This window comes from Rattus norvegicus, chromosome 1 (genome assembly GCF_021556685.1).
Source record: "Rattus norvegicus strain SHRSP/BbbUtx chromosome 1, alternate assembly SHRSP_T2T, whole genome shotgun sequence".
NCBI lineage: Eukaryota > Metazoa > Chordata > Mammalia > Rodentia > Muridae > Rattus > Rattus norvegicus.
The window spans coordinates 137977157-137989413 of NC_141534.1; the positions used below are offsets into that span (position 1 = coordinate 137977157).

The window sequence follows — 12257 nt, forward strand, 5'->3', positions numbered from 1 at the left end:
AAACCGAGAAATCAATATTTATATTTAGGGATTTTTAATGCTCATCTCTCAGAAAGCAGTAGATTAATCAAGCAGAAAATTAAGAATATGGAAGGATACAAGTCAAAATGATCTACTTAAAAGTTATAGAATATACCATTTATGAGAAGATCATATGATCATATATAGTGTTGTAGTTTTGGCTTTTATTGTGTATTATAATGCTAAGAGCAGTCCCCCAAGACCTGGAGTCTACTAGCTCCTGTGACCTGCCCCAAGTTAATTCTGTTTGGTAAATAAAGATGCTGACCGCTCATAGCTGGGCAGAAGCGACATAGGTGGAGTTGAGGTCTCTCAAGCTTGGTGGAGAAGGGAAAGATGTAGAAGAAGAGAAAGTAGAAGCCTTTATGACTTAAAGGTCAAGAGCATGGCTGTGGGGGGCTGCTCAATTGTAGTTAAGAGCAACCCAGATGAAACATAGCAAATAGTAAGTCATAACTGGGGGTTATAGATAAGAAAGTAGATTCTAACAGCACTGACGGTAGGCAGCTGCCTGGGTCTTGTGCTACTTAAGGCTAATTGTAAACATGAAGGCTATGAGAGTGCCTTTCGTCTGTGAACTCAATAACCAAGGTGGGTTAGAAACCCCGGGCCAAGATTTTATATTTAAGACAACAACATAGTATTCTGAAATGAACATGGAATATTTACTAATGTAGAGCATGGTCTATAACAAGATTGAAAGTATGAAAGGCAAAGATGTCATTCTCAGACCAAGAAATCAGTAACAGGGAGATGGCCATAAAATACGTTTTGATATTTAAAAAAAAATCTGTCACTGGTAAGTAATCCGTCAGTTAAAAATAAGGTCAGAGGGAACTTCTACACATTTTAAAATAAGTTGAAATAGACTTCGTTAAAAAATACTAGGATACAGAAATAGTTTGAAACACACAGCATAAAGTACATAGAGCAAAAAGACAAGATCTAAACTTAAAAGTTATATAAACATTTACCTTTGGAAATTCATAAAGGAAAATCGAACTAAATTGAAAGCAAGCACAAGAAAATTAAGTGAAAGATAGAAAGAAATATTAATGAAATTATAAATATGGAGATCAACAAAGCCTAAAGGATTTTTTTGAAAATATGAAGAAAATGTAGTACCTTCTCACCATGTAATCAAACAAATAGACAGGATAGAAATGAGGTTCATCCAAACCAAGCCACCACTCCCCACCCTATAGACGTCAGAAAGACAATGGAGAGGGAGAGGTATAAACAAATGTCCATATGGCCTGGCAGAAATGCAAAATGATGCTGTCATACCAGAAAATGGTTTGGCAGTCTGTTCTTCCCTGAAACCTGTGCTTACCAGAGAATCCAGCAAGCTCTCCCTGACCTACGGTATTTACAGTAGAGAAATGAAAATGTATGCTTTCACTAGTGCTATATATAGCATTTATTGCAGCTTTATCTATATTGCAAGGAACTGGACATAAACTGCATACTGTGTGATTCTACTGCTATAACATTCTGGGAAGAGCTACATTTTTCGAAAAAGAAAATGCCAGTGTTTTCTAGAAACTCTATGGGTTAGGGGCAGGTCAGTACACTCTAAAGTGAAAATGGGGAATATTGGTGATGATTTTCTGTTTTGCATGTTGATTATGCTTTATTTAGCTCTATATGCACATGATGAGAGATAGCTGTGAGAAGCATGAAAGTATTCATCAAAATAGTGAAAATTGGTAAATCTTCAAAAAAAATATTTTAAAAGATGCAAGACTGTGGTTAAGCGCTTGCTATCCTAACACTTAACAGGTGTAAGAGCACCAGGCTTTATCATCAGCATCTATTTGGAACATGAGCCTGGTACAACTTGCTTGGGAACCCAGCACTGGAAAGGAAGAAAGAGGAGGATCCCTCAGGCCTCATGGTCACCTAATGCACAGGGCCCAGGACCCAGTGAGAAACCCTACCTCAAGATACAAAGGTGGGCAGCCTCTTCTGAGGATTGACAACTGAGGTTGACCTGTAGCCTCCAAACACACATGTATATATGAACAGATGACCCTTTGTACATGTACACACACACACACACAAACACACATATACATACATACACACACATAGCGAAACTTTTAACAAGAAATGCCGTCATGTTGGAGCATAGTTCCCATGAGCATGAAAGGAAGTCAAAGACAGAACACTGGTAGGTAAATAAATTGATCATAGGCATCTGGGCTGTATTTTTTTTAAAATCCCGACTATGCAGATCAAGATAGTGGGTAGAAATACAAAATGTTTCCATTTTGAATCATGGTCCATGTTTTTCTCCAAACCCAGGCAATTTGCACTCGAGTAAGATGATTTCCAAGTGGTAAACCTGGTAGTTGGATGAGCCGAGGCTCTCTGCTCCATGTCCTTATTTGGTATTTGTCAATCACACCTGAGAAACTGTGCCAAACTCTGATTCCTATAACTTGCACAAATCAACCCAAACAGGACAGTTTAGATCGTGGGAAACCCCAGCGCTATCATGCAAGAGGATGGTTGCTGAGGCTTTTAATGTGAGATCTGCTTGAAGAGACTTCTTACTTTATGTGTGAAATAGCAGATCGCAAGAACCGTTTGCAGAGGCCTGCGAGGCTTTATAAAGGAACCAAGCTTGTCTCACCACTAGGAAGACTCGTGTTACTGACAGAATTCAAATATAATTCGTGATGCGTGTCAACGATCTTGTGAAAAGTGTTGGTCCTGATGATGACCAGTGCTCTTTCTAGTTCCTCATAGACAGACGTGAACTGAGCCTCTCTGCTGGTGCTGTGAATGCCATGCAAAGCAGCCACCTCCTGGACCTGTGGTGTTTTCAAGCCCAGAATTGGAGCTGATGATTTTTGGGTTTCCTATTGATTCACCCTTGTGAGATTTGCCCAAAGTTTAAGAGTTTTCAATGAACATGGGTGAGTATGCATTAACTCTATACTCTACCAATGATGGAAAATGGCCTGTTGTTGTTGTTGCTGCTGTTGCTGCTGTTGTTGTTCCTGCTGTTGCTTTGTTTTCTTGGTGTTTGTTTTTTACATATCAGGTTCTGGTATACAGTAGGAAAGGAGAAAACTATGAAACCTGATTTTCTGAATTGCCTCTAGAAGTCCTTAAACCCGACAAAAGAGTATGCAAAGTTCAGAGAAAAATCCTGTTCCTCAGACACACACACACACACACACACACACACACACACACACACACCACACACACACCACACACACACCACACACACATACACACACACGTACACACCACAAACACACATACACACACACACACACACACACACACACACACACACACACCACAGAGAGAGAGAGAGACAGAGACAGACAGAGAAATGGGGGATCTGAGATGGGGGAGGAAGAAATGGGAGAGAGGGGAGAGGGAGAAGTAGACACAGATAGAGACAGAGAGACAGATACAGAGGGAAAACACAAAAATAAACACCACCAACTCACATAGAAGCCTGCTCAGCTCCTGGTGAGTACCATGGGTCGATATTTCTCAGCAGCACAGCTCAGTAGGTAGGAGAGATGAAGAATGACTTAATGACCTAGACAGGAGCAGATAACATTTTGGAGATATGTTATCATATCATATCATGCAGTTTCCTCTTATCTCAGATTCAGAGATAAGGGAGACCTTGGTTGGCACAAGACTAAAGGATGTGTGACAGATTTTGGCTGCCTTTCTGATTTCTAGCAAGTCACTGCTCCATTGGTGCCCATTTTATTCTTTTTTTATTTTAAATTGTTGAAGTCTTTTTGCTGCAGCATGAGCATATGTTTTCTCTTGAAGGTGCTGTAAAAATGTATAGAAAAGGTAAGACACAAGAGTAAAACATGTGTCTCAAGACTGACTGCAATGTATGCATAGACAAGGAAGAGAGTTGATGATCGGATAAAGCAATAGAATTTCAGCCAATTTTAAATAGAAATGAAGAGTTGTACATGTGTATCGGAAAGATGATGCATTCTGAGCAAAAATAGTCTGCTCACAAATTTTAGTTTAATAATAGCGATAATAGCCAATGGCCACATTGTGTACAAAGTGCTTTTCCCTCTGGCTCTGGAGTTCACAGATTCCGCACAGTTCTCTGGAGAGCTAACCTATTCAGTGACTTCTGTCAGTTTTCAAAAATACAACGTGGGAAAGATGGTTTTCCAGAAATACTTCAGAGATGAAAGTGCTTTCGGGTCTAATTGCTCATATTAGCAAGGGTTACCAGTGGACAACAGAAGCGGGCAGATGGGTGAAGAGGTTTCCAGTTTCTCTTTCGTCCTTCCCGGACTCTTCTTCCTGCTCATGGTGCTTCCTCAATGCCTGTTTGCCTCTGCTGCTGACAGATGTGCCGACAACTCACCTTCCTCCCCTATCTCTGTCTGTCTTTCCCTTCCATCACTATACATGAGAGGTCCCAGCCGGAAGTCTATTCTTTTGCAACCCAAGCCCTACTGTTAATGTAGATTACTTCACTCTGTGTGAAGATGAAGATTCAAAACCTCAGGGGCTTCACTTCCTAACCAGTTCATCTCCAAAACCTCCTATAACTCTATTTGACTCAGTCTTGGTCCTGGCCATGTCCTTGTCCAAGAGAACATCAGTCATATTCCCTTTAAACCATCACTTGTCATCTAGTCTTGGCACTCATTGAACCTGTGCATTGTATGAAGCTATCTCTCTTCTCGTTTGCCTCTTCCTGGTTATCTTATGCCACTCATATTTCCTTGATCACCTATCTCTCTGTACCAAACAGACTTTCAGTTCAGTAAATGAAGACTATATATTATAATAAATGATCTCCTAATATTTACTGGTCCTAATATTTATCCCCTATCAATTATTCTGAGTCTTCTGTCCTTAAGCCACCCATTTCTATGTCTCCCTGTCACCAAATCTCACCCCGCTTAACTCTTATTTTATCACACTGGAGAAGGCATCTGTCTTCCAACAAAGTTCCTCCCTTTCCCACTCCCCACCTCAGTAGTCTGATGTTATCTCAATAACTTAGCCACATCAAATTTTATGTGCCCAAGATATAGCGCAGAACCACCCCACCTGAACTTTTCTTCCCTATTGCTGTTCCAAAGGAATGGCTCAGCCAGTAATTCGTGGAATTACCTTTGTTACATCTCCTTACCTACAGTCTGTGTACCAACCTCCCTTAGACTCATCTCTTCCTTCCGCCTCTTCTATCCATTGCCATCTCTAGCAGTTGCCACTACTCTAGTCTACTTTAGATGCCCTCTTTGATCGGAATTGATAAACGAGATCCTCAGTCAGTGAAGTACTCCTTCCATCAAACCTATAGAAGTTCTAGCTCACTAGGGTCCTTCGGTACTCTCCGAACAGACCATGTTCCAACCTCCACATAGCAAGTTCTAAAATACTCTTTCCCAGGCTTTGGATGCTCTTGTAAAAACTACTCACTTGTCCAGATAAGACCTTCCTTCTGCAAGGTACCTTTAACACCATCATATACAGCCTCTCTGGCAGACCAGTAATTGCACTCTTTGCATATTGACATCAATACTCTTCTCTGACATTCTCTACTAGATTGTCCACCAGGAAATGGAGATCTAAGACAATTTTCTTAGTTTGTTTTTGCTGTGTTCTATTCTCCTCAGAATCTTCTACAATAAGACTTGGTAAGTATTTTTCCAATAAATGACTTCACAGCCCCTCCTAGAGGATGTTCAGAAGCACTTGAACCTCTCTGTAGCATTCTGACCCTGAGGGAAAGGACTGGTGTTTCCTTTTTGTCCATGCTCTCTGTCAATGTTCCACAGGGCTCAGTGTATACAATTTTGATCACCAATCCTTACAACCCCTCCTGGCTCGAATTCAGGCCGGAAAACAGTCCTGCTTCTTTACAAATCCAAAGTCACAAGAGAACAATTTGGTTCTTACTGACCTCAGGCCAAGTAAACTAGGATCATGTCTGGTGCTGCCTTAACAACAAAGGGACACTGGGTGTACAACCTTCCAGAATTCAGCCCCCAGGGCACAGGTTGACACAAAACACCTAAGGACATGCAATCCTGGATTAACTAGGGAAGGCTAACTTGGATGACTCAAAAGTTGGAAACTGGAGGTTGACTAATCAATTGGCTCCAAGCGTCTTGGTCCTCAATCTACTTATGCCTTACACTTGAACACTTGCCACAGACAACACTTAGTTTTCATATTAGTGACACATTCTCCTTCAATGGGCTAGCCAGAAACCAAAACAATAGGGGAAAGGACAATCTTGAAAATGTCAGGAAGTCATTAGTAAATCCCAGCTCGGAAATTCTGGGTTCCTACTGGGCTTTCTAGATAACCAGCCTTGAAAGGCCAGGCTAGAGAAACATCTTTTATTTCAACGCTTGACTTAAAACCACAGTTAAATCCATGAGAATTCAGATGTGGAGTCATGTGGAAACCAGTTTCGTTTGGGACCCTGGAATTAGCAGTAAATTTAGCCTGTTCTACTGGAGTTCGCTTTTTTTTTTTTTCTTTTCTCTTTTTTTTTTCTTTCACTTTTTCTCTTCTCATGTGGAAAACGTGAGTGAAAACATCATTCCGTTCTCAGCGTGGTGGTCGGAGGAAGTCATCCATGTGGAGCTCTCTGACAAATACAGCTCTAAAATCACAAGGTCGCTCAGAATGTCACCTGCCCAGCGCAGCCAGCGCAGGCGGGCATCTCAGGCAGGTCCCGGCAGGATGCACTCTCCCTGGGCGCGTGTGGCCGCGCGCAGCGAACAATGGGCGGGGAGCGGGGGCTGCGCCGCCGGCGCCCGCTTTCCGGACTCTCGGCCGCACACATCCCGCCTTTGTTTCCCCGCCCGGCCGCGCGTGTCGCCGACGCGCCGTCCCACCAAGCGTTTCCGGCCGTCCGCGCCGCGCCCCAGGCCGTGAGGTCGACCAGAGGAAGCGGCGGGCGGCGGGGCGGCAGCCCGGACGGAGGGAGAGCCGCCGCCCGCTGTGCTCAGGGGAGGCCTGTGAGCCGCGATAAGGATGGGGGGGACCATTGTCTGCTAGCAGCCCTGAAGGCGAGGACCGCAAGCATTACCGCTCGCACTGATCGCCCACCTCTGCCTAACCAGGACCCCACCTCACCTAATCACTCCACCTGTCCCACACTGGCGCCCATGACCAGGTTACCCTAAACACCTCATACCTAGGTTGGTCACCTTCACTCTGCACACTCTGTCTTCAGCCTGACTCTGCCCACCTAGGACCTGGTCTGATTACTCTCCAAAATCCAACCTATTTGAGCGCTAGAGGAAACATTTTTAAAAGAATAATGTCAGACATTTCATGTACAGTCGCACCTCCTCCCCCTCTTCTCATCCCACTTTTGCCTATGCATTCCTTCTCATCTAGCCCCCTCCCCTATGATTTTCATATCTTCATGGGATTGTGCTTGTGACTGCGTTTCTGTCTGCCCATCTGTCCTTCTGTCTGCGTGTTTGTCTCGGGTGGGTAGTCACGGCTGTCGTTCCTGGTGGCTATTGCCACGTCATATTAAGATGGTAGCTTTCCTTAGCACTGTCTGGCTCTTAAAATATTTTGTCCTTCGGACATGTCCCCAGGACGGCCAATGGCTAGTAACTAGAGTAATTTGTCTAGGACAAAAATAATGCCTTGAATTCGATTTATCCAGGGTGGACAACTTTCTAGCCTAGGGGATCAAGGCTTCTAGGGGCTCCTGTTTGAGACTGGGTCATAAGCTATTTGGAATGGATTTCAAAAAAGAAACGCAACAAACATTTTATCCACTTACTTATTTATTATTTTGAGAAAGGGTCTCTCTATGTAGCTCTAGCTGTCCTAGAACTCTCTATGTAGACCAGGCTAGCTTCAAACTCACAGAGATGGATTGTCTCTACCTCCCAGGTGCTGAGATTAAAGGCATGCGTCGCTACACACAGCTTTCATGTGATTTGTGATTGAAAATGGCACATGCTTTTAAAGTGGTATTGTGCTATTTTTGGCCCTTTATGAGTCCTGTTCTAGGCAGCTCGGAAGCAGGGCTGGGGAGACATCTGTTTCTCACAACTCTGTCTGCATCTCTGTTCCCGCTTTCCCTCAACCCTAGAGAGGTGTTCATCAGCGTTCATTCAGCACTGGGAGAGAGTGGTAGAGAACACCGCATCCCTTCAGAAAGCTCTACTGTAAGTAAGCATGACTGCTTATTGCATAGTAGCTTGATTCAAGCTACCTGCCTGTCTTTGACTGGACATAATGCTACAATGAGCGACTCAAAGCTACACCAAAGACCTGACAGGGCCAAAAGAAAAGTACCCTAATTGACAGCAATTCATCAAGTGGGAAAACCTTCCTAAACGATAGTTGTAGCCTTTATTCACTGTCTTGGAGCTATTTGACAACTCTGTAAAGTGCAGGTAACCGATAGCAATTCTATAAAATCGTCATTTCTCCACCTTTGGAGGAAGAAGGTTTTTGCCTATTTCTAACTTTTTTTTATTAGAATCAAGACAATGAAAAGCACTGCAGTGAACAGGGAGGCCACGAGGAAGGGCAGAGAAGATGGGGAGGCTTGTTTACTGTCAGCAGGAGGAGACCTTTCTGTGCATGGAGGCTCTCTGTGAGGACAGTGATGGGCAGGAATTATTGTCTCTTAGAGTTGTTTTCAACTAGCTAGTGAAGGACTTGAGGAAGAGTCCAAGAATCAGGGACAAACCCCACTTCTGCATTGTGTCCGGTGCAAATTATTTAACCACCTCTCATTCAAGTATTAACCAGGCAAAACTGCTTCTATCCCGAGATCCGAGAGGATCGGGTGCATTCCGGTTAGTATAGCACGTCATCTTCTGCGTCTGTTTCTTTATATATAAAATCAGACTCTTGGTATCTGCTTCCCAGTGTCGTGGAAGGAATAAATGAGTCTCTGTGAACCTGCGGCTTCTTCACCTGCTGTCCAGGAACTGTTGATTGACTTGTGGTCTGTACTGTTTGTTTTTTGAGGTTAAGATACAGGAAGTGCCGATATGTATTAGACATTCAAACAGAGAGGTCACCATCAGTGGAAACAGGATGCAAATGCGTGACTAAATATAGCTCGCTGGTCCTCTCGCCACTGTGTAACCTTGAACAAGTAAAGCTGTGTCTCTGCAGCGTTACAAAGAGATGCCTGTGCCTAAGAAAGCAGAGGTAGTCAGCAAACAATGCATGTGAAGTTGATCTTGAAGCAGCAACAGCAGAGAGAGCGCGCACTCAGTAAACCTGACCAATGGATAGAGTGACCAAAATCACTGCATGATAATTCCAATTAAACTTCCTTATTTTCAGTGACAAGTTTTATAGGCAAGCCAAAGGAAGGAGGGGGGAGTGTTTTTTTTTTTCCTTTTTAAAGACCTAAAAATGAAACAAAATTTCTCCTTCTAAGATTTTTTTTTGTATGTGATAGACAATTACAGTCAATATGGCCAGTTTTTTCCCCCCTAGGAAAAACTGAAGTCTGACCCACTTCTCTCTATGCCACCCACCTCCCACCCACCACCGCCTCTCCCATCCCCCACCCTCACTCCTAACCCACAGATTACAAAGCTCATACTTGGAGAAATCAGACATAAATAGCAGAAATATAGACAGATGCCTTACCTACCAGTGAGCGGCTGCGGAAATGAACCCCCAAAGGGTAGGGAGTGCCTCTTGGGGAGCGGGTAGGACACAAACAGCTCAGTTCCCTTTAAGGAAATCAGACAAACACAAAAACATCACAGTCATTTGTAGTAAAGTACGGATACAACGGGGTTGCAAAAACGTGTCCAAAGCCAGCCAGGTTAAGAAGCAGCAAGCACCATGAGGTAGCAGAAGGGGGAATGGAGCAAAGTTAAGAAAGTCAAATTAGTGGGGAGTTGACAGAATGATTGGCAGGGACTATTGGCTTATTTCTCCTCCTCACAAAGGGGCATCCCATCTCAGAGTGCAGCTACCTAGGCTGCCTGGTCCTCTGCAATTAGAAGTTGGGGGCGGGGGGGGGTGGATTTCCTCCCTGATTGAGAGGCTCATGGTAGTGGACCCTCTTTTTTTTTCCTTCTGATCATATGCTGGCTCAAATATAGACACATTAGAGCTTTAAATGAAGCTGGAGGAGGGGCAGAGGTTGACAAGGGTTATCTTCTTCAGTAACACTCTCCTTTAGTTTGGAGTGCACAGACTCTGCTAGATTGACTGGCCAGACTTCTTATTTCCACCTCCTCAGCCCAGAGGTTACAGGGAGTTACAGAACTGGGCTTCTGGGCCTGGCTTTTCTGTAAGTGCTGTGAATCAAACTCATGTTCTCGTAGTTACATAACAATGGCTTTACTGATTGAACTGCATCCACAACTCCATTTCAAGTCTTTAACGTAAATATGTTTTCTTTGTAATAAGTTTAGGCATGCCTATTCACACACACAAGGAATAGTCACATACATGGTTTAGTAGCTCTTTTCCTATTTAGCTAGATTGCCAGCTTTCCTAAAAGAAAATCTGTGTTTTCCTTTAAAAATGGTTAATACAGTAGGGGTGTGTGTACAATTGTGTACATGTGTGCACATATGCACATGTATGTATGTGTGTGCATGTGTGTTTGTATATGTGTACATGTATGTGTGCATGGAAGTTGATTCTTTCATGACATTATAAGGGGTCCAGTAATGTAACCAATTCTGATGTTTGGCCATGGTCGAAAGCACTTTTGTTTACTAAGGCATCTCATTGAACCAAAATGCAATTTCTTGCTCATCCTTGATAAAACATTTGCTGGATGAAAGTGGGGCACAAACAGTTAGCGTGACCTAAACTTTCTGGAACAAAATATTTTCTCACAGAATAATTATGTAAGGTGAGTTCGTGCCGTCCCTGGAGGCTACCCCAGCAGTGCTGTTCAGTGATGTTTCCTGCCGTTCTTCTTGGTTGAAGAAGGATCCGAAGTACATCTTCTCCAGAGCTCTCATTGTTCCTCAATGACTCAAAAGGTCGGCCACTTTACATGGAAGCATTTTACCAGAAGCTGCGATTTTAATTTGAAAAGAAAATTACCAATTGAAAATCCGAATATTATAAAGAGAAAACATTATTTCCAAATTTGCTAAGGATCCAAAATTATATCAGGAATTGTTGTTACAAAAGAAAAAAAAGGGAATAGATCAAAGACCTTAAATGGGGAGGAGGAGGAGGACACTGAAAGTAAAACAGAAAAGAAAATGTGACAAAAAAAATCCAAGGCATTCAAGCATCTGAGACCATATTTCCCCTTGACATTCAAGGCTACAGTACATGGAAAGTGGACAAGTGAGGGTCATTTTCTTTAGTGGATATAAAGAATAATAGTCAAGTGACTTTCCTAACACACACACACACACACACACACACAGACATACACACACACACACACACACACACACACACACACACACACACACGCCCTGCTGCTGACTCTCAGTGTCACTTGAAACTTAGTGGGGAAAATGTGAGGTTGCCTGTGTGCTCAAAGGAGTCAGAGGTGGCACATATTGCAATAAGCATGATTTGTGATAAGGGACATTTGCTTGGTCTAAATACTCATTCGGACTTCTTGCATGGAGGCATGGACCAAGACCTCCTGACGCCCTGCAGCCCTGCCAACCATCGCTGATTGCTTTGTTATATTTGTCTGCTGAGTGTGAACTGGATGCTATCAGAATGAAGTACCTGGGTCCTGTTCACACAAGGCTCCGCCCAGTGCTCATAATATGCTCACTGGATCATCTCTTCTGTCAGATGACGTTTCTGGAATTCTCTTAGGCTTGCATGGTACAGGATGAGAAGAAAGGTACCTGATTAACACAGAAAGCATTAGATGCTTTATTTTAATGGGAAACACTCTCTCTCTCTCTCTCTCTCTCTCTCTCTCTCTCTCTCTCTCTCTTTGCCCCTCCTTTTGGACAGTGGTGAATCCTGCTGCTTGACAGATATGTTCCAGAAGGAAGCTCTGTCTAGGTGTTCTGTGTAACTTTATCAGATTCCCCTTCGAGTACTACCATTCTTACCCAATGCTCTTTCTCCTGCCCGGAGTCATTACACCCTTCCCCTTCGCCTCGTCCCTCTGTAAATGTCAGACATAACTACATTTTTATTTGCAGAGACGCCACTGCCATGAATGAGTAAAAAAAATTTCTACTCCCCCACCTCTCTCTTTACCCTGTGTGCATTCTACTAATATGATTTGTTGAACAAATTGTTCCATT

At 43.2% G+C, this 12257-nt stretch overlaps 1 long non-coding RNA gene across 3 annotated transcripts in view; it reads right to left on the reverse strand.

Moving 5' to 3' along the window:
• Window positions 1–7795: 7795 nt before the first annotated feature.
• Window positions 7796–12257, reverse strand: part of LOC148007721 (uncharacterized) — a 60181-nt gene continuing 55719 nt past the window's right edge. Inside the window, exons 2-5 of one of the 3 annotated variants that reach the window (XR_015647119.1) lie at window positions 11722–11846; window positions 10858–11041; window positions 9650–9731; window positions 7796–9181 (exon numbers count right to left, since the gene is read on the reverse strand). This is a non-coding gene — a long non-coding RNA (uncharacterized LOC148007721). Of the gene's footprint in view, window positions 9182–9645; window positions 9732–10857; window positions 11042–11721; window positions 11847–12257 lie in introns of all 3 variants that reach the window. The other 2 variants (XR_015647118.1, XR_015647121.1) reach the window with 2 other exon arrangements.